We start from the raw sequence: 20,000 nt of genomic DNA on the forward strand, positions 1-20,000 counted from the left end.
GCTCTTTAAAGTGAGGATAGCCCCACATCTCTCTTAAATGCCAATGAATAAGAACCAGTTAATTCAGCAAATGGGTTACTTCAAATTGGTTGTCTCTGAGCCGAAACGGCCCTAGCTAGGGTTACATGGTGTAGTGGTTAGCCCTCTGGACTCTGTTTTAGACCCTGTATGAAGAATCTTTTGGCAGCAGTCAGTCAAAAAACGCTTTCAGGGGGTGCTTAGATTGGTTGCCGTCATGCGCAGGCTGTCTCTGTAGGGAAGTGAGCTTAAAAGAGCGGACCCAAGCTTGGAGAATGCGGGCATCGATCCCACTACCTCTCGCATGCTGCTAGCGAGCGCTCTACCATTTGAGCTAATTCCCCTTGCTTGGCTACAGACATGTCCAAACATTGCCTTCGCAGAGCGACGCTCTATTTTTAAGGGGCTTGAATCTGTGAATTGAAGCAAATGAAGTTGGTGAATTAACCGAGATATTGTGCTTTAGTTTAAGGGGTACTGAGGCTTACTACCGGGCTGTTTTGCCACCCAGGATCGCTAGCAACCATCAAGTTTTCGGTCAACTGGGCCGAGAAGCGGCAAAAGTGCAGTCATGTGGGACTCCAGGCTCAGCACTGAAAAACCCCATCCACTTTTCAGCCTGCTTTGTCCTCAATGTGAAGCCTGATCTCCGTAGTCGTGGCAGAGTGTTCGCCTGCATGCAGAAGAGAAAGGGCTGTGTTATTTTTTTCTTTCTCCTCCTCTCTGCCCCGGACCAATGCTTCCAGCCCTTCTCACCACTGAGGCTCGGTGGCGTGCCGTGATAGCTCAGTCGGTAGAGCATCAGACTTTAATCTGAGGGTCCAGGGTTCATGTCCCTGTTCGGGCGCGAGGCAATCCTGATGGCGTTCCATATCGCTAGCTCGGCACACCCCGGTTCGAAAGAGTGCTCATGAAGTCAACTGTCAGTTCGGCAGGCTTTGCCAACTTTGATCTTATTCCTCAAGATTGTTCTTAAAAATTTTTTTAAGAAGAATGCAAGCTTTCCATCTTTTCTCTTAAATCCCAAATAATAAGAACATGTTTTTTAATCGTCACATTTTGGCCACCTCATCCGGTGCTGGTGCCAACAGAACCTTCTCTCCCATGCCACCTCATCCGGTGCTGGTGCGAACTTGCGGATGGCGATTGCCCTTTGACTTTAGTATTTGGTGCCGATAATTGTACCTTCCACGGTCTTTGCTCTCTCTTCCGCAATTCCGTTTTTGCAGGCTTCACCTCGGCGCTTTGTGGATACGTTATATACTAACAAGTAACAAGCCGGCAGATTGAGCCGGAGCCTGGATAGCTCAGTCGGTAGAGCATCAGACTTTTAATCTGAGGGTCCAGGGTTCAAGTCCCTGTTCGGGCGCGAGGCAATCCTATTGATGGCGGCCTCCATATCCCTAGCTCGGCACACCGAGTCAGCTCGTGGGGGAAGAGTGCTCATGAAGTCAACTGAGTGAGTCTCAGTTCTCCTAGTTGGTACCGCTGTTCCTCCTGCTGCAGGGCCAGCATCTTCTAAACATTGCTTTCATCTTATTCCTCAAGATTGTTCTTAAAAAAATTTTTTAAGAAGAATGCACATTTTTCAAAAGACTCACAGCTTTCCAAATAACTCTTTCAAGTGAGGATAGCCCCACACCTGTCTTAAATCCCAAATAATAAGAACCAGTTAATTAAGTAACTGGGTTAGTTCAAATTGGTCGTCACATTTTGGCATAGTAAGAACAGCAGCTACATGTAGTACATAGGGTTACATGTTTTAACCTGCTCAGTGTGATTTGATGTATTTTTGAATTTTACCAGGTTTCCATGTGGTCTTGGCCATTTTCTTCCTCTTACGCATTTGGACGTGTGTACATGTGACTGATCACATGACAGGAAACAGGAAAAACGGTATAAAAGAGGCAGCATGGCAAGCAAACAGCCTTTCACTTTACAAATCTGCTGGCGATCACCATTTCTGGACTGTGGTGTTTTATTCGGACTTATCTTTGTAGATTCAAGCACTTGGAACATCACTTGGATTGCATTATACACGGCTGGAAACGTGCGGTGCTATGGAAACCCCAGTGGGACCCCTCTCTAGTCGGTGTTGCAGTAGTCGTGGCCGAGTGGTTAAGGCGATGGACTAGAAATCCATTGGGGTCTCCCCGCGCAGGTTCGAATCCTGCCGACTACGCTTTTGCGTTCCGCCCGCTGCATTGCATAAACAAGTCGCGGGACTTTTTGAATCCCTTGGACTGTAGCACGCCGTCATCTTCAGTGGTCAGTACCCTGCGTTGTGGCCGCAGCAACCCCGCTTCCAATCCGGTCTCGCCGCCTTTTTGCCCTCAGACTCCTATTTGCCACCTCACCCTTCAGCTGGACATTGTGTCTGAAGCTCGCTGGCGGTCTATTCTGCTTTCTTCCTGCAGTCAACGGACCTGGAGGGCAGCAGGTCGGTGTAGTCGTGGCCGAGAGGTTAAGGCGATGGACTTGAAATCCATTGGGGTCTCCCGCGCAGGTTCGAACCCTGCCGACTACGAGTTGCGATCAATTGCATCTTCCACGGTCTTTGCTCTCTCTTCCACAATTCCTGTTTTGCAGGCTGCACAACGGCGCTTTGTTGATACGAGTATCAAGTTGGTGGTCTGAGCCCAGGTAGCTCAGTCGGTAGAGCATCAGACTTTTAATCTGAGGGTCCAGGGTTCAAGTGCCTGTTTGGGCGAAAGGCAGTCCTATCAATGGCGGCCTCCTGCTGCAGGGCCAGCATCTTCTAAACAATGCTCTCATCTTATTACTCAAGATTGTTCTTAAAGAAACGTGAAAAGAACGTGCATTTTGAAAAGACTCAAAACTTACAAAATAGCTCTTTAAAGTGAGGATAGCCCCACATCTCTCTTAAATGCCAATGAATAAGAACCAGTTAATTCAGCAAATGGGTTACTTCAAATTGGTTGTCTCTGAGCCAAAACGGCCCTAGCTAGGGTTACATGGTGTAGTGGTTAGCCCTCTGGACTCTGTTTTAGACCCTGTATGAAGAATCTTTTGGCAGCAGTCAGTCAAAAAACGCTTTCAGGGGGTGCTTAGATTGGTTGCCGTCATGCGCAGGCTGTCTCTGTAGGGAAGTGAGCTTAAAAGAGCGGACCCAAGCTTGGAGAATGCGGGCATCGATCCCACTACCTCTCGCATGCTAAGCGAGCGCTCTACCATTTGAGCTAATTCCCTTGCTTGGCTACAGACATGTCCAAACATTGCCTTCGCAGAGCGACGTCTATTTTTAAGGGGCTTGAATCTGTGAATTGAAGCAAATGAAGTTGGTGAATTAACCGAGATATTGTGCTTTAGTTTAAGGGGTACTGAGGCTTACTACCGAAGCTGTTTTGCCACCCAGGATCGCTAGCAACCATCAAGTTTTCGGTCAACTGGGCCGAGAAGCGGCAAAAGTGCAGTCATGTGGGACTCCAGGCTCAGCACTGAAAAACCCCATCCACTTTTCAGCCTGCTTTGTCCTCAATGTGAAGCCTGATCTCCGTAGTCGTGGCAGAGTGTTCGCCTGCATGCAGAAGAGAAAGGGCTGTGTTATTTTTTTCTTTCTCCTCCTCTCTGCCCCGGACCAATGCTTCCAGCCCTTCTCACCACTGAGGCTCGGTGGGATAGCTCAGTCGGTTCGAATCCGGGTCATCGTCGGCCGTATCAGTATAGTGGTTAGGTCCAGGTTCAGTACTCTGCGTTGTCCTAGTGATGGCGGCCTCCATAGCAACCCAGCGGTTCGAATCCGGTCACGGCAGGCTTTTGCCAACAGGCAATCGATCTTCTCCTCATGTTTTTGCCACCTCATCCGGTGCTGGTGCGAAATCCTTTAAGTAACTGGGTTAGTTCAAATTGGTCCACATTTTGGCATACGGATGGCGGGTTCGATTGCCCTTTGACTTTAGTATTTGGTGCCGATAATTGTACCTTTGTACCACGGTCTTTGCTCTCTCTTCCGCAATTCCGTTTTTGCAGGCTTCACCTCGGCGCTTTGTGGATACGTTATATACTAACAAGTAACAAGCCGGCAGATTGAGCCGGAGCCTGGATAGCTCAGTCGGTAGAGCATCAGACTTTTAATCTGAGGGTCCAGGGTTCAAGTCCCTGTTCGGGCGCGAGGCAATCCTATTGATGGCGGCCTCCATATCCCTAGCTCGGCACACCCGAGTCAGCTCGTTGGGAAAGAGTGCTCATGAAGTCAACTGAGTGAGTCTCAGTTCTCCTAGTTGGTACCGCTGTTCCTCCTGCTGCAGGGCCAGCATCTTCTAAACATTGCTTTCATCTTATTCCTCAAGATTGTTCTTAAAAAATTTTTTAAGAAGAATGCACATTTTTCAAAAGACTCACAGCTTTCCAAATAACTCTTTCAAGTGAGGATAGCCCCACACCTGTCTTAAATCCCAAATAATAAGAACCAGTTAATTAAGTAACTGGGTTAGTTCAAATTGGTCGTCACATTTTGGCATAGTAAGAACAGCAGCTACATGTAGTACATAGGGTTACATGTTTTAACCTGCTCAGTGTGATTTGATGTATTTTTGAATTTTACCAGGTTTCCATGTGGTCTTGGCCATTTTCTTCCTCTTACGCATTTGGGCGTGTGTACATGTGACTGATCACATGACAGGAAACAGGAAAAAACGGTATAAAAGAGGCAGCATGGCAAGCAAACAGCCTTTCACTTTACAAATCTGCTGGCGATCACCATTTCTGGACTGTGGTGTTTTATTCGGACTTATCTTTGTAGATTCAAGCACTTGGAACATCACTTGGATTGCATTATACACGGCTGGAAACGTGCGGTGCTATGGAAACCCCCCCCAGTGGGACCCCTCTCTAGTCGGTGTTGCAGTAGTCGTGGCCGAGTGGTTAAGGCGATGGACTAGAAATCCATTGGGGTCTCCCGCGCAGTTCGAATCCTGCCGACTACGCTTTTGCGTTCCCGCCCGCTGCATTGCATAAACAAGTCGCGGGACTTTTTTGAATCCCTTGGACTGTAGCACGCCGTCATCTTCAGTGGTCAGTACCCTGCGTTGTGGCCGCAGCAACCCCGCTTCCAATCCGGGTCTCGCCGTCTTTTGCCCTCAGACTCCTATTTGCCACCTCACCCTTCAGCTGGACATTGTGTCTGAAGCTCGCTGGCGGTCTATTCTGCTTTCTTCCTGCAGTCAACGGACCTGGAGGGCAGCAGGTCGGTGTAGTCGTGGCCGAGAGGTTAAGGCGATGGACTTGAAATCCATTGGGGTCTCCCGCGCAGGTTCGAACCCTGCCGACTACGAGTTGCGATCAATTCCATCTTCCACGGTCTTTGCTCTCTCTTCCACAATTCCTGTTTTGCAGGCTGCACAACGGCGCTTTGTTGATACGAGTATCAAGTTGGTGGTCTGAGCCCAGGTAGCTCAGTCGGTAGAGCATCAGACTTTTAATCTGAGGGTCCAGGGTTCAAGTGCCTGTTTGGGCGAAAGGCAGTCCTATCAATGGCGGCCTCCTGCTGCTAGGGCCAGCATCTTCTAAACAATGCTCTCATCTTATTACTCAAGATTGTTCTTAAAGAAACGTGAAAAGAACGTGCATTTTTGAAAAGACTCAAAACTTACAAAATAGCTCTTTAAAGTGAGGATAGCCCCACATCTCTCTTAAATGCCAAAGAATAAGAACCAGTTAATTCAGCAAATGGGTTACTTCAAATTGGTTGTCTCTGAGCCCAAACGGCCCTAGCTAGGGTTACATGGTGTAGTGGTTAGCCCTCTGGACTCTGTTTTAGACCCTGTATGAAGAATCTTTTGGCAGCAGTCAGTCAAAAAACGCTTTCAGGGGGTGCTTAGATTGGTTGCCGTCATGCGCAGGCTGTCTCTGTAGGGAAGTGAGCTTAAAAGAGCGGACCCAAGCTTGGAGAATGCGGGCATCGATCCCACTACCTCTCGCATGCTAAGCGAGCGCTCTACCATTTGAGCTAATTCCCCTTGCTTGGCTACAGACATGTCCAAACATTGCCTTCGCAGAGCGACGTCTATTTTTAAGGGGCTTGAATCTGTGAATTGAAGCAAATGAAGTTGGTGAATTAACCGAGATATTGTGCTTTAGTTTAAGGGGTACTGAGGCTTACTACCGAAGCTGTTTTGCCACCCAGGATCGCTAGCAACCATCAAGTTTTCGGTCAACTGGGCCGAGAAGCGCAAAAGTGCAGTCATGTGGGACTCCAGGCTCAGCACTGAAAAACCCCATCCACTTTTCAGCCTGCTTTGTCCTCAATGTGAAGCCTGATCTCCGTAGTCGTGGCAGAGTGTTCGCCTGCATGCAGAAGAGAAAGGGCTGTGTTATTTTTTTCTTTCTCCTCCTCTCTGCCCCGGACCAATGCTTCCAGCCCTTCTCACCACTGAGGCTCGGTGGCGTGCCATGTGCCAGCTCATCCGGTGCTGGTGCGAGCATCAGACTTTTAATCTGAGGGTTCCAGGGTTCAGGATCTTCTTCCGCAGCCGGCAGATTTCCGGCCGTCTCTGTTAATGCAGAGGCAATCCTATTGATGGCGACTTTTAATCTGAGGGTCCTCCATATCCTGTTCGGGCTCGGCACACCCGTAGCTCGGCACACCGGGAAGTTGGGAGAGTGCTCATGAAGTCAACTGAGTGAGTCTCAGTTCTCCTAGTTGGTACCGCTGTTCCTCCTGCTGCAAGCATCTTCGGCTTTGATCTTACGGTTCTTAGAAGAATGCACAACAGGCAAATAATCTTCTCTCCATGTTTTAAGAACCAGTTAATTAAGTAACCAAATTTGCCACCTAAGAACAGCAGCTACATGTAGTGCTGGCAGGCTTTTGCCAACAGGCAACGATCTTCTCTCCCATGTTTTTTGCCACCTCATCCGGTGCTGGTGCGAACCTTGCCAACTACGGATGGCGATTGCCCTTTGACTTTAGTATTTGGTGCCGATAATTGTACCTTCCACGGTCTTTGCTCTCTCTCCACAATTCCGTTTTTGCAGGCTTCACCTCGGCGCTTTGTGGATACGTTATATACTAACAAGTAACAAGCCGGCAGATTGAGCCGGAGCCTGGATAGCTCAGTCGGTAGAGCATCAGACTTTTAATCTGAGGGTCCAGGGTTCAAGTCCTGTTCGGGCGCGAGGCAATCCTATTGATGGCGGCCTCCATATCCCTAGCTCGGCACACCCGAGTCAGCTCGTTGGGAAAGAGTGCTCATGAAGTCAACTGAGTGAGTCTCAGTTCTCCTAGTTGGTACCGCTGTTCCTCCTGCTGCAGGGCCAGCATCTTCTAAACATTGCTTTCATCTTATTCCTCAAGATTGTTCTTAAAAAAATTTTTAAGAAGAATGCACATTTTCAAAAGACTCACAGCTTTCCAAATAACTCTTTCAAGTGAGGATAGCCCCACACCTGTCTTAAATCCCAAATAATAAGAACCAGTTAATTAAGTAACTGGGTTAGTTCAAATTGGTCGTCACATTTTGGCATAGTAAGAACAGCAGCTACATGTAGTACATAGGGTTACATGTTTTAACCTGCTCAGTGTGATTTGATGTATTTTTGAATTTTACCAGGTTTCCATGTGGTCTTGGCCATTTTCTTCCTCTTACGCATTTGGACGTGTGTACATGTGACTGATCACATGACAGGAAACAGGAAAAACGGTATAAAAGAGGCAGCATGGCAAGCAAACAGCCTTTCACTTTACAAATCTGCTGGCGATCACCATTTCTGGACTGTGGTGTTTTATTCGGACTTATCTTTGTAGATTCAAGCACTTGGAACATCACTTGGATTGCATTATACACGGCTGGAAACGTGCGGTGCTATGGAAACCCCCCCCAGTGGGACCCCTCTCTAGTCGGTGTTGCAGTAGTCGTGGCCGAGTGGTTAAGGCGATGGACTAGAAATCCATTGGGGTCTCCCTGCGCAGGTTCGAATCCTGCCGACTACGCTTTTGCGTTCCGCCCGCTGCATTGCATAAACAAGTCGCGGGACTTTTTTGAATCCCTTGGACTGTAGCACGCCGTCATCTTCAGTGGTCAGTACCCTGCGTTGTGGCCGCAGCAACCCCGCTTCCAATCCGGGTCTCGCCGTCTTTTGCCCTCAGACTCCTATTTGCCACCTCACCCTTCAGCTGGACATTGTGTCTGAAGCTCGCTGGCGGTCTATTCTGCTTTCTTCCTGCAGTCAACGGACCTGGAGGGCAGCAGGTCGGTGTAGTCGTGGCCGAGAGGTTAAGGCGATGGACTTGAAATCCATTGGGGTCTCCCCGCGCAGGTTCGAACCCTGCCGACTACGAGTTGCGACCAATTGCATCTTCCACGGTCTTTGCTCTCTCTTCCACAATTCCTGTTTTGCAGGCTGCACAACGGCGCTTTGTTGATACGAGTATCAAGTTGGTGGTCTGAGCCCAGGTAGCTCAGTCGGTAGAGCATCAGACTTTTAATCTGAGGGTCCAGGGTTCAAGTGCCTGTTTGGGCGAAAGGCAGTCCTATCAATGGCGGCCTCCTGCTGCAGGGCCAGCATCTTCTAAACAATGCTCTCATCTTATTACTCAAGATTGTTCTTAAAGAAACGTGAAAAGAACGCATTTTTGAAAAGACTCAAAACTTACAAAATAGCTCTTTAAAGTGAGGATAGCCCCACATCTCTCTTAAATGCCAATGAATAAGAACCAGTTAATTCAGCAAATGGGTTACTTCAAATTGGTTGTCTCTGAGCCCAAACGGCCCTAGCTAGGGTTACATGGTGTAGTGGTTAGCCCTCTGGACTCTGTTTTAGACCCTGTATGAAGAATCTTTTGGCAGCAGTCAGTCAAAAACGCTTTCAGGGGTGCTTAGATTGGTTGCCGTCATGCGCAGGCTGTCTCTGTAGGGAAGTGAGCTTAAAGAGCGGACCCAAGCTTGGAGAATGCGGGCATCGATCCCACTACCTCTCGCATGCTAAGCGAGCGCTCTACCATTTGAGCTAATTCCCTTGCTTGGCTACAGACATGTCCAAACATTGCCTTCGCAGAGCGACGTCTATTTTTAAGGGGCTTGAATCTGTGAATTGAAGCAAATGAAGTTGGTGAATTAACCGAGATATTGTGCTTTAGTTTAAGGGGTACTGAGGCTTACTACCGAAGCTGTTTTGCCACCCAGGATCGCTAGCAACCATCAAGTTTTCGGTCAACTGGGCCGAGAAGCGCAAAAGTGCAGTCATGTGGGACTCCAGGCTCAGCACTGAAAAACCCCATCCACTTTTCAGCCTGCTTTGTCCTCAATGTGAAGCCTGATCTCCGTAGTCGTGGCAGAGTGTTCGCCTGCATGCAGAAGAGAAAGGGCTGTGTTATTTTTTTTTCTTTCTCCTCCCTCTCTGCCCCGGACCAATGCTTCCAGCCCTTCTCACCACTGAGGCTCGGTGGCGTGCCGTGATCGTCGATAGTGGTTTCGAGTACTCCAGGCAACAGGGTTCGTCCCTGTTCGGGCGCGAGGCAATCCGGTGCTATTGATGCCGGCGCTTTAGTACACCCGAGTCAGCACCCCCAAGGTCATCGAACTGGGAGTCTCACGGCAGGCTTTTGCCAACAGGCAACGATCTTCTCAAGATCCCATGTTTTTTCAAAAGATTACACTTTCCAAATCATCCGGTGCTGGTGCGAACCTTTGTTCCAACTACGGATGGCGCAGCTTGCATAGGGTTCACATGAATCTTTAGTAGGCAGGCTTTTGCCAACAGGCAACGATCTTCTCTCCCATGTTTTTGCCACCTCATCCGGTGCTTGCGAACCTTCCACGGTCTTTGCTCTCTCTTGTACCACGGTCTTTGCTCTCTCTTCCACAATTCCGTTTTGCAGGCTTCACCTCGGCGCTTTGTGGATACGTTATATACTAACAAGTAACAAGCCGGCAGATTGAGCCGGAGCCTGGATAGCTCAGTCGGTAGAGCATCAGACTTTTAATCTGAGGGTCCAGGGTTCAAGTCCCTGTTCGGCGCGAGGCAATCCTATTGATGGCGGCCTCCATATCCCTAGCTCGGCACACCCGAGTCAGCTCGTTGGGAAAGAGTGCTCATGAAGTCAACTGAGTGAGTCTCAGTTCTCCTAGTTGGTACCGCTGTTCCTCCTGCTGCAGGGCCAGCATCTTCTAAACATTGCTTTCATCTTATTCCTCAAGATTGTTCTTAAAAATTTTTTTAAGAAGAATGCACATTTTTCAAAAGACTCACAGCTTTCCAAATAACTCTTTCAAGTGAGGATAGCCCCACACCTGTCTTAAATCCCAAATAATAAGAACCAGTTAATTAAGTAACTGGGTTAGTTCAAATTGGTCGTCACATTTTGGCATAGTAAGAACAGCAGCTACATGTAGTACATAGGGTTACATGTTTTAACCTGCTCAGTGTGATTTGATGTATTTTTGAATTTTACCAGGTTTCCATGTGGTCTTGGCCATTTTCTTCCTCTTACGCATTTGGACGTGTGTACATGTGACTGATCACATGACAGGAAACAGGAAAAAACGGTATAAAAGAGGCAGCATGGCAAGCAAACAGCCTTTCACTTTACAAATCTGCTGGCGATCACCATTTCTGGACTGTGGTGTTTTATTCGGACTTATCTTTGTAGATTCAAGCACTTGGAACATCACTTGGATTGCATTATACACGGCTGGAAACGTGCGGTGCTATGGAAACCCCCCCCAGTGGGACCCCTCTCTAGTCGGTGTTGCAGTAGTCGTGGCGAGTGGTTAAGGCGATGGACTAGAAATCCATTGGGGTCTCCCGCGCAGGTTCGAATCCTGCCGACTACGCTTTGCGTTCCGCCCGCTGCATTGCATAAACAAGTCGCGGGACTTTTTGAATCCCTTGGACTGTAGCACGCCGTCATCTTCAGTGGTCAGTACCCTGCGTTGTAGGCCGCAGCAACCCCGCTTCCAATCCGGGTCTCGCCGTCTTTTTGCCCTCAGACTCCTATTTGCCACCTCACCCTTCAGCTGGACATTGTGTCTGAAGCTCGCTGGCGGTCTATTCTGCTTTCTTCCTGCAGTCAACGGACCTGGAGGGCAGCAGGTCGGTGTAGTCGTGGCCGAGAGGTTAAGGCGATGGACTTGAAATCCATTGGGGTCTCCCGCGCAGGTTCGAACCCTGCCGACTACGAGTTGCGACCAATTGCATCTTCCACGGTCTTTGCTCTCTCTTCCACAATTCCTGTTTTGCAGGCTGCACAACGGCGCTTTGTTGATACGAGTATCAAGTTGGTGGTCTGAGCCCGGTAGCTCAGTCGGTAGAGCATCAGACTTTTAATCTGAGGGTCCAGGGTTCAAGTGCCTGTTTGGGCGAAAGGCAGTCCTGGCGGGCTGCAGGGCCAGCATCTTCTAAACAATGCTCTCATCTTATTACTCAAGATTGTTCTTAAAGAAACGTGAAAAAATCAATGCGCATTTTTGAAAAGACTCAAAACTTACAGGGCCAGCATCTTCTAAAGTGATGATAGCCCATCTCTCTTAAATGCCAAGAATAAGAACCAGTTAATTCAGCAAATGGGTTACTTCAAATTGGTTGTCTCTGAGCCCAAACGGCCCTAGCTAGGGTTACATGGTGTAGTGGTTAGCCCTCTGGACTCTGTTTTAGACCCTGTATGAAGAATCTTTTGGCAGCAGTCAGTCAAAAACGCTTTCAAAGGGTGCTTAGATTGGTTGCCCCATGCGCAGGCTGTCTCTGTAAATGCCTTAATGAATAAGAACCAAGCTTGGAGAATGCGGGCATCGATCCCACTACAAATGCTAAGCTTGAGCGCTCTACTTCAGCTAATTCCTTGCTTCTGAGACATGTCCAAACATTGCCCTAGCTATTTTTAAGGGCTTGAATCTGTGAATTGAAGCAAATGAAACAAATAGTTGGTGAATTAACCCTATTGACTCTAGTTTAAGACCCTGAGGCTTACTAGAATCTGTTTTGCAGCACCCAGGATCGCTAGCAACCATCAAGTTTTCGGTCAACTGGGCCGAAGCGGCAAAGTGCAGTCATGTGGGACTCCAGGCTCAGCACTGAAAAACCCCATCCACTTTTCAGCCTGCTTTGTCCTCAATGTGAAGCCTGATCTCCGTAGTCGTGGCAGAGTGTTCGCCTGCATGCAGAAGAGAAAGGGCTGTGTTATTTTTTTTCTTTCTCCTCCTCTCTGCCCCGGACCAATGCTTCCAGCCCTTCTCACCACTGAGGCTCGGTGGCGTGCCGTGATCGTATAGTGGTTAGTACTCTGCGTTGTGGCGCAGCAACCCTGGTTCGAATCCGGTCACGGCAGGCTTTTGCCAACAGGCAACGATCTTCTTCTCCCATGTTTTGCCACCTCATCCGGTGCTGGTGCGAACCTTGCCAACTACGGATGGCGATTGCCCTTTGACTTTAGTATTTGGTGCCGATAATTGTACCTTCCACGGTCTTTGCTCTCTTCTTCGCAATTCCGTTTTGCAGGCTTCACCTCGGCGCTTTGTGGATACGTTATATACTAACAAGTAACAAGCCGGCAGATTGAGCCGGAGCCTGGATAGCTCAGTCGGTAGAGCATCAGACTTTTAATCTGAGGGTCCAGGGTTCAAGTCCCTGTTCGGATGGCGGCCTCCATATCCCTAGCTCGGCACACCCGAGTCAGCTCGTTGGGAAAGAGTGCTCATGAAGTCAACTGAGTGAGTCTCAGTTCTCCTAGTTGGTACCGCTGTTCCTCCTGCTGCAGGGCCAGCATCTTCTAAACATTGCTTTCATCTTATTCCTCAAGATTGTTCTTAAAAAAATTTTTAAGAAGAATGCACATTTTTCAAAAGACTCACAGCTTTCCAAATAACTCTTTCAAGTGAGGATAGCCCCACACCTGTCTTAAATCCCAAATAATAAGAACCAGTTAATTAAGTAACTGGGTTAGTTCAAATTGGTCGTCACATTTTGGCATAGTAAGAACAGCAGCTACATGTAGTACATAGGGTTACATGTTTTAACCTGCTCAGTGTGATTTGATGTATTTTTGAATTTTACCAGGTTTCCATGTGGTCTTGGCCATTTTCTTCCTCTTACGCATTTGGACGTGTGTACATGTGACTGATCACATGACAGGAAACAGGAAAAAACGGTATAAAAGAGGCAGCATGGCAAGCAAACAGCCTTTCACTTTACAAATCTGCTGGCGATCACCATTTCTGGACTGTGGTGTTTTATTCGGACTTATCTTTGTAGATTCAAGCACTTGGAACATCACTTGGATTGCATTATACACGGCTGGAAACGTGCGGTGCTATGGAAACCCCCCCCAGTGGGACCCCTCTCTACTCGGTGTTGCAGTAGTCGTGGCCGAGTGGTTAAGGCGATGGACTAGAAATCCATTGGGGTCTCCCCGCGCAGGTTCGAATCCTGCCGACTACGCTTTTTGCGTTCCGCCCGCTGCATTGCATAAACAAGTCGCGGGACTTTTTTGAATCCCTTGGACTGTAGCACGCCGTCATCTTCAGTGGTCAGTACCCTGCGTTGTGGCCGCAGCAACCCCGCTTCCAATCCGGGTCTCGCCGTCTTTTGCCCTCAGACTCCTATTTGCCACCTCACCCTTCAGCTGGACATTGTGCCTGAAGCTCGCTGGCGGTCTATTCTGCTTTCTTCCTGCAGTCAACGGACCTGGAGGGCAGCAGGTCGGTGTAGTCGTGGCCGAGAGGTTAAGGCGATGGACTTGAAATCCATTGGGGTCTCCCCGCGCAGGTTCGAACCCTGCCGACTACGAGTTGCGACCAATTGCATCTTCCACGGTCTTTGCTCTCTTTCCACAATTCCTGTTTTGCAGGCTGAACAACGGCGCTTTGTTGATACGAGTATCAAGTTGGTGGTCTGAGCCCGGTAGCTCAGTCGGTAGAGCATCAGACTTTTAATCTGAGGGTCCAGGGTTCAAGTGCCTGTTTGGGCGAAAGGCAGTCCTATCGATGGCAGTCTCCTGCTGCAGGGCCAGCATCTTCTAAACAATGCTCTCATCTTATTACTCAAGATTGTTCTTAAAGAAACGTGAAAAGAACGCGCATTTTTGAAAAGACTCAAAACTTACAAAATAGCTCTTTAAAGTGAGGATAGCCCCACATCTCTCTTAAATGCCAAAGAATAAGAACCAGTTAATTCAGCAAATGGGTTACTTCAAATTGGTTGTCTCTGAGCCCAAACGGCCCTAGCTAGGGTTACATGGTGTAGTGGTTAGCCCTCTGGACTCTGTTTTAGACCCTGTATGAAGAATCTTTTGGCAGCAGTCAGTCAAAAAACGCTTTCAGGGGGTGCTTAGATTGGTTGCCGTCATGCGCAGGCTGTCTCTGTAGGGAAGTGAGCTTAAAAGAGCGGACCCAAGCTTGGAGAATGCGGGCATCGATCCCACTACCTCTCGCATGCTAAGCTAAGCGCTCTACCATTTGAGCTAATTCCCTTGCTTGGCTACAGACATGTCCAAACATTGCCTTCATCGATCTATTTTAAGGGGCTTGAATCTGTGAATTGAAGCAAATGAAGTTGGTGAATTAACCGAGATATTGTGCTTTAGTTTAGCGCTACTGACTTACTACCGGAAGCTGTTTTGCCACCCAGGATCGCTTCAAGTTTTCGGTCAACTGGGCCGAGAAGCGGCAAAAGTGCAGTCATGTGGGACTCCAGGCTCAGCACTGAAAAACCCCATCCACTTTTCAGCCTGCTTTGTCCTCAATGTGAAGCCTGATCTCCGTAGTCGTGGCAGAGTGTTCGCCTGCATGCAGAAGAGAAAGGGCTGTGTTATTTTTTTTTCTTTCTCCTCCCTCTCTGCCCCGGACCAATGCTTCCAGCCCTTCTCACCACTGAGGCTCAGTGGCGTGCCGTGATCGTATAGTGGTTAGTACTCTGCGTTGTGGCGCAGCAACCCTGGTTCGAATCCGGTCACGGCAGGCTTTTGCCAACAGGCAACGATCTTCTCTCCATGTTTTTTTGCCACCTCATCCGGTGCTGGTGCGAACCTTGCCAACTACGGATGGCGATTGCCCTTTGACTTTAGTATTTGGTGCCGATAATTGTACCTTCCACGGTCTTTGCTCTCTCTTCCGCAATTCCGTTTTTGCAGGCTTCACCTCGGCGCTTTGTGGATACGTTATATACTAACAAGTAACAAGCCGGCAGATTGAGCCGGAGCCTGGATAGCTCAGTCGGTAGAGCATCAGACTTTTAATCTGAGGGTCCAGGGTTCAAGTCCCTGTTCGGGCGCGAGTCAATCCTATTGATGGCGGCCTCCATATCCCTAGCTCGGCACACCCGAGTCAGCTCGTTGGGAAAGAGTGCTCATGAAGTCAACTGAGTGAGTCTCAGTTCTCCTAGTTGGTACCGCTGTTCCTCCTGCTGCAGGGCCAGCATCTTCTAAACATTGCTTTCATCTTATTCCTCAAGATTGTTCTTAAAAAAATTTTTTAAGAAGAATGCACATTTTTCAAAAGACTCACAGCTTTCCAAATAACTCTTTCATGTGAGGATAGCCCCACACCTGTCTTAAATCCCAAATAATAAGAACCAGTTAATTAAGTAACTGGGTTAGTTCAAATTGGTCGTCACATTTTGGCATAGTAAGAACAGCAGCTACATGTAGTACATAGGGTTACATGTTTTAACCTGCTCAGTGTGATTTGATGTATTTTTGAATTTTACCAGGTTTCCATGTGGTCTTGGCCATTTTCTTCCTCTTACGCATTTGGACGTGTGTACATGTGACTGATCACATGACAGGAAACAGGAAAAAACGGTATAAAAGAGGCAGCATGGCAAGCAAACAGCCTTTCACTTTACAAATCTGCTGGCGATCACCATTTCTGGACTGTGGTGTTTTATTCGGACTTATCTTTGTAGATTCAAGCACTTGGAACATCACTTGGATTGCATTATACACGGCTGGAAACGTGCGGTGCTATGGAAACCCCCCCCAGTGGGACCCCTCTCTAGTTGGTGTTGCAGTAGTCGTGGCCGAGTGGTTAAGGCGATGGACTAGAAATCCATTGGGGTCTCCCCCGCGCAGGTTCGAATCCTGCCGACTACGCTTTGCGTTCCGCCCGCTGCATTGCATAAACAAGTCGCGGGACTTTTTGAATCCCTTGGACTGTAGCACGCCGTCATCTTCAGTGGTCAGTACCCTGCGTTGTGGCTTCAGCAACCCCGCTTCCAATCCGGGTCTCGCCGTCTTTTGCCCTCAGACTCCTATTTGCCACCTCACCCTTCAGCTGGACATTGTGCCTGAAGCTCGCTGGCGGTCTATTCTGCTTTCTTCCTGCAGTCAACGGACCTGGAGGGCAGCAGGCGGTGTAGTGGCCGAGAGGTTAAGGCGATGGACTTGAAATCCATTGGTGTCTCCCGCGCGCAGGTTCGAACCCAGCCGACTACGAGTTGCGACCAATTGCATCTTCCATGGTCTTTGCTCTCTTTCCACAATTCCTGTTTTGCAGGCTGAACAACGGCGCTTTGTTGATACGAGTATCAAGTTGGTGGTCTGAGCCCAAGTAGCTCAGTCGGTAGAGCATCAGACTTTTAATCTGAGGGTCCAGGGTTCAAGTGCCTGTTTGGGCGAAAGGCAGTCCTATCGATGGCAGTCTCCTGCTGCAGGGCCAGCATCTTCTAAACAATGCTCTCATCTTATTACTCAAGATTGTTCTTAAAGAAACGTGAAAAACGCGCATTTTTGAAAAGACTCAAAACTTACAAAATAGCTCTTTAAAGTGAGGATAGCCCCACATCTCTCTTAAATGCCAAAGAATAAGAACCAGTTAATTCAGGAAATGGGTTATTCCTCAAGATTGTTCTTAAAAAAATTTTTTATGAAGAATGCACATTTTTCAAAAGACTCACAGCTTTCCAAATAACTCTTTCAAGTGAGGATAGCCCCACACCTGTCTTAAATCCCAAATAATAAGAACCAGTTAATTAAGTAACTGGGTTAGTTCAAATTGGTCGTCACATTTTGGCATAGTAAGAACAGCAGCTACATGTAGTACATAGGGTTGCATGTTTTAACCTGCTCAGTGTGATTTGATGTATTTTTGAATTTTACTAGGTTTCCATGTGGTCTTGGCCATTTTCTTCCTCTTACGCATTTGGGCGTGTGTACATGTGACTGATCACATGACAGGAAACAGGAAAAACGGTATAAAAGAGGCAGCATGGCAAGCAAACAGCCTTTCACTTTACAAATCTGCTGGCGATCACCATTTCTGGACTGTGGTGTTTTATTCTGACTTATCTTTGTAGATTCAAGCACTTGGAACATCACTTGGATTGCATTATACACGGCTGGAAACGTGCGGTGCTATGGAAACCCTTAGTGGGACCCCTCTCTAGTTGGTGTTGCAGTAGTCGTGGCCGAGTGGTTAAGGCGATGGACTAGAAATCCATTGGGGTCTCCCCACGCAGGTTCGAATCCTGCCGACTACGCTTTTGCGTTCCGCCCGCTGCATTGCATAAACAAGTCGCGGGACTTTTTTGAATCCCTTGGACTGTAGCACGCCGTCATCTTCAGTGGTCAGTACCCTGCGTTGTGGCCGCAGCAACCCCGCTTCCAATCCGGGTCTCGCCGTCTTTTGCCCTCAGACTCCTATTTGCCACCTCACCCTTCAGCTGGACATTGTGTCTGAAGCTCGCTGGCGGTCTATTCTGCTTTCTTTCTGCAGTCAACGGACCTGGAGGGCAGCAGGTCGGTGTAGTCGTGGCCGAGAGGTTAAGGCGATGGACTTGAAATCCATTGGGGTCTCCCCGCGCAGGTTCGAACCCTGCCGACTACGAGTTGCGACCAATTGCATCTTCCACGGTCTTTGCTCTCTCTTCACACTTCCTGTTTTGCAGGCTGCACAACGGCGCTTTGTTGATACGAGTATCAAGTTGGTGGTCTGAGCCCGGGTAGCTCAGTCGGTAGAGCATCAGACTTTTAATCTGAGGGTCCAGGGTTCAAGTGCCTGTTTGGGCGAAAGGCAGTCCTATCGATGGCGGCCTCCTGCTGCAGGGCCAGCATCTTCTAAACAATGCTCTCATCTTATTACTCAAGATTGTTCTTAAAGAAACGTGAAAAAGAACGCGCATTTTTGAAAAGACTCAAAACTTACAAAATAGCTCTTTAAAGTGAGGATAGCCCCACATCTCTCTTAAATGCCAAAGAATAAGAACCAGTTAATTCAGGCAAATGGGTTACTTCAAATTGGTTGTCTCTGAGCCCAAACGGCCCTAGCTAGGGTTACATGGTGTAGTGGTTAGCCCTCTGGACTCTGTTTTAGACCCTGTCTGAAGAATCTTTTGGCAGCAGTCAGTCAAAAACGCTTTCAGGGGTGCTTAGATTGGTTGCCGTCATGCGCAGGCTGTCTCTGTAGGGAAGTGAGCTTAAAAGAGCGGACCCAAGCTTGGAGAATGCGGGCATCGATCCCACTACCTCTAGCATGCTAAGCGGCGCTCTACCATTTGAGCTAATTCCCCTTGCTTGGCTACAGACATGTCCAAACATTGCCTTTGCAGAGCGACGTCTATTTTTAAGGGGCTTGAATCTGTGAATTGAAGCAAATGAAGTTGGTGAATTAACCGAGATATTGTGCTTTAGTTTAAGGGGTACTGAGGCTTACTACCGAAGCTGTTTTGCCACCCAGGATCGCTAGCAACCATCAAGTTTTCGGTCAACTGGGCCGAGAAGCGCAAAAGTGCAGTCATGTGGGACTCCAGGCTCAGCACTGAAAAACCCCATCCACTTTTCAGCCTGCTTTGTCCTCAATGTGAAGCCTGATCTCCGTAGTCGTGGCAGAGTGTTCGCCTGCATGCAGAAGAGAAAGGGCTGTGTTATTTTTTTTTCTTTCTCCTCCCTCTCTGCCCCGGACCAATGCTTCCAGCCCTTCTCACCACTGAGGCTCAATGGCGTGCCGTGATCGTATAGTGGTTAGTACTCTGCGTTGTGGCCGCAGCAACCCCGGTTCGAATCCGGGTCACGGCAGGCTTTTGCCAACAGGCAACGATCTTCTCTCCCATGTTTTTGCCACCTCATCCGGTGCTGGTGCGAACCTTGCCAACTACGGATGGCGATTGCCCTTTGACTTTAGTATTTGGTGCCGATAATTGTACCTTCCACGGTCTTTGCTCTCTCTTCCGCAATTCCATTTTTGCAGGCTTCACCTCGGCGCTTTGTGGATACGTTATATACTAACAAGTAACAAACCGGCAGCTTGAGCCGGAGCCTGGATAGCTCAGTCGGTAGAGCATCAGACTTTTAATCTGAGGGTCCAGGGTTCAAGTCCCTGTTCGGGCGCGAGGCAATCCTATTGATGGCGGCCTCCATATCCCTAGCTCGGCACACCAGAGTCAGCTCGTTGGGAAAGAGTGCTCATGAAGTCAACTGAGTGAGTCTCAGTTCTCCTAGTTGGTACCGCTGTTCCTCCTGCTGCAGGGCCAGCATCTTCTAAACATTGCTTTCATCTTATTCCTCAAGATTGTTCTTAAAAAATTTTTTAGAAGAATGCACATTTTTCAAAAGACTCACAGCTTTCCAAATAACTCTTTCAAGTGAGGATAGCCCCACACCTGTCTTAAATCCCAAATAATAAGAACCAGTTAATTAAGTAACTGGGTTAGTTCAAATTGGTCGTCACATTTTGGCATAGTAAGAACAGCAGCTACATGTAGTACATAGGGTTACATGTTTTAACCTGCTCAGTGTGATTTGATGTATTTTTGAATTTTACCAGGTTTCCATGTGGTCTTGGCCATTTTCTTCCTCTTACGCATTTGGACGTGTGTACATGTGACTGATCACATGACAGGAAACAGGAAAAAACGGTATAAAAGAGGCAGCATGGCAAGCAAACAGCCTTTCACTTTACAAATCTGCTGGCGATCACCATTTCTGGACTGTGGTGTTTTATTCGGACTTATCTTTGTAGATTCAAGCACTTGGAACATCACTTGGATTGCATTATACACGGCTGGAAACGTGCGGTGCTATGGAAACCCCCCCCAGT

At 48.3% G+C, this 20,000-nt stretch overlaps 19 non-coding genes across 19 annotated transcripts; 18 read left to right on the plus strand and 1 right to left on the minus strand.

Moving 5' to 3' along the window:
* Positions 1-1,314: 1,314 nt before the first annotated feature.
* On the plus strand, positions 1,315-1,387 carry trnak-uuu. The gene has a single exon. It is a non-coding gene; the product is annotated as a tRNA-Lys (tRNA).
* Positions 1,388-2,118: 731 nt separating this feature from the next.
* trnas-aga lies at positions 2,119-2,200 on the plus strand. The gene has a single exon. It is a non-coding gene; the product is annotated as a tRNA-Ser (tRNA).
* Positions 2,201-2,464: 264 nt separating this feature from the next.
* On the plus strand, positions 2,465-2,545 carry trnas-uga. The gene has a single exon. It is a non-coding gene; the product is annotated as a tRNA-Ser (tRNA).
* A 1,530-nt stretch (positions 2,546-4,075) lies between these two features.
* Positions 4,076-4,148, plus strand: trnak-uuu. Its single transcript has one exon. It is a non-coding gene; the product is annotated as a tRNA-Lys (tRNA).
* A 736-nt stretch (positions 4,149-4,884) lies between these two features.
* On the plus strand, positions 4,885-4,964 carry trnas-aga. Its single transcript has one exon. It is a non-coding gene; the product is annotated as a tRNA-Ser (tRNA).
* Positions 4,965-5,230: 266 nt separating this feature from the next.
* Positions 5,231-5,311, plus strand: trnas-uga. The gene has a single exon. It is a non-coding gene; the product is annotated as a tRNA-Ser (tRNA).
* A 612-nt stretch (positions 5,312-5,923) lies between these two features.
* Positions 5,924-5,996, minus strand: trnaa-agc. Its single transcript has one exon. It is a non-coding gene; the product is annotated as a tRNA-Ala (tRNA).
* A 1,891-nt stretch (positions 5,997-7,887) lies between these two features.
* trnas-aga lies at positions 7,888-7,969 on the plus strand. Its single transcript has one exon. It is a non-coding gene; the product is annotated as a tRNA-Ser (tRNA).
* Positions 7,970-8,234: 265 nt separating this feature from the next.
* Positions 8,235-8,316, plus strand: trnas-uga. The gene has a single exon. It is a non-coding gene; the product is annotated as a tRNA-Ser (tRNA).
* Positions 8,317-10,731: 2,415 nt separating this feature from the next.
* Positions 10,732-10,811, plus strand: trnas-aga. Its single transcript has one exon. It is a non-coding gene; the product is annotated as a tRNA-Ser (tRNA).
* Positions 10,812-11,076: 265 nt separating this feature from the next.
* Positions 11,077-11,157, plus strand: trnas-uga. The gene has a single exon. It is a non-coding gene; the product is annotated as a tRNA-Ser (tRNA).
* Positions 11,158-13,328: 2,171 nt separating this feature from the next.
* trnas-aga lies at positions 13,329-13,410 on the plus strand. Its single transcript has one exon. It is a non-coding gene; the product is annotated as a tRNA-Ser (tRNA).
* Positions 13,411-13,676: 266 nt separating this feature from the next.
* trnas-uga lies at positions 13,677-13,758 on the plus strand. The gene has a single exon. It is a non-coding gene; the product is annotated as a tRNA-Ser (tRNA).
* Positions 13,759-15,167: 1,409 nt separating this feature from the next.
* On the plus strand, positions 15,168-15,240 carry trnak-uuu. Its single transcript has one exon. It is a non-coding gene; the product is annotated as a tRNA-Lys (tRNA).
* Positions 15,241-15,977: 737 nt separating this feature from the next.
* On the plus strand, positions 15,978-16,060 carry trnas-aga. The gene has a single exon. It is a non-coding gene; the product is annotated as a tRNA-Ser (tRNA).
* Positions 16,061-17,363: 1,303 nt separating this feature from the next.
* Positions 17,364-17,445, plus strand: trnas-aga. Its single transcript has one exon. It is a non-coding gene; the product is annotated as a tRNA-Ser (tRNA).
* A 265-nt stretch (positions 17,446-17,710) lies between these two features.
* trnas-uga lies at positions 17,711-17,792 on the plus strand. The gene has a single exon. It is a non-coding gene; the product is annotated as a tRNA-Ser (tRNA).
* A 1,115-nt stretch (positions 17,793-18,907) lies between these two features.
* Positions 18,908-18,979, plus strand: trnah-gug. Its single transcript has one exon. It is a non-coding gene; the product is annotated as a tRNA-His (tRNA).
* Positions 18,980-19,218: 239 nt separating this feature from the next.
* Positions 19,219-19,291, plus strand: trnak-uuu. Its single transcript has one exon. It is a non-coding gene; the product is annotated as a tRNA-Lys (tRNA).
* The last annotated feature ends 709 nt before the right edge of the window (positions 19,292-20,000 follow it).

This window comes from Puntigrus tetrazona, chromosome 4 (assembly GCF_018831695.1).
Source record: "Puntigrus tetrazona isolate hp1 chromosome 4, ASM1883169v1, whole genome shotgun sequence".
NCBI classification, from domain to species: domain Eukaryota; kingdom Metazoa; phylum Chordata; class Actinopteri; order Cypriniformes; family Cyprinidae; genus Puntigrus; species Puntigrus tetrazona.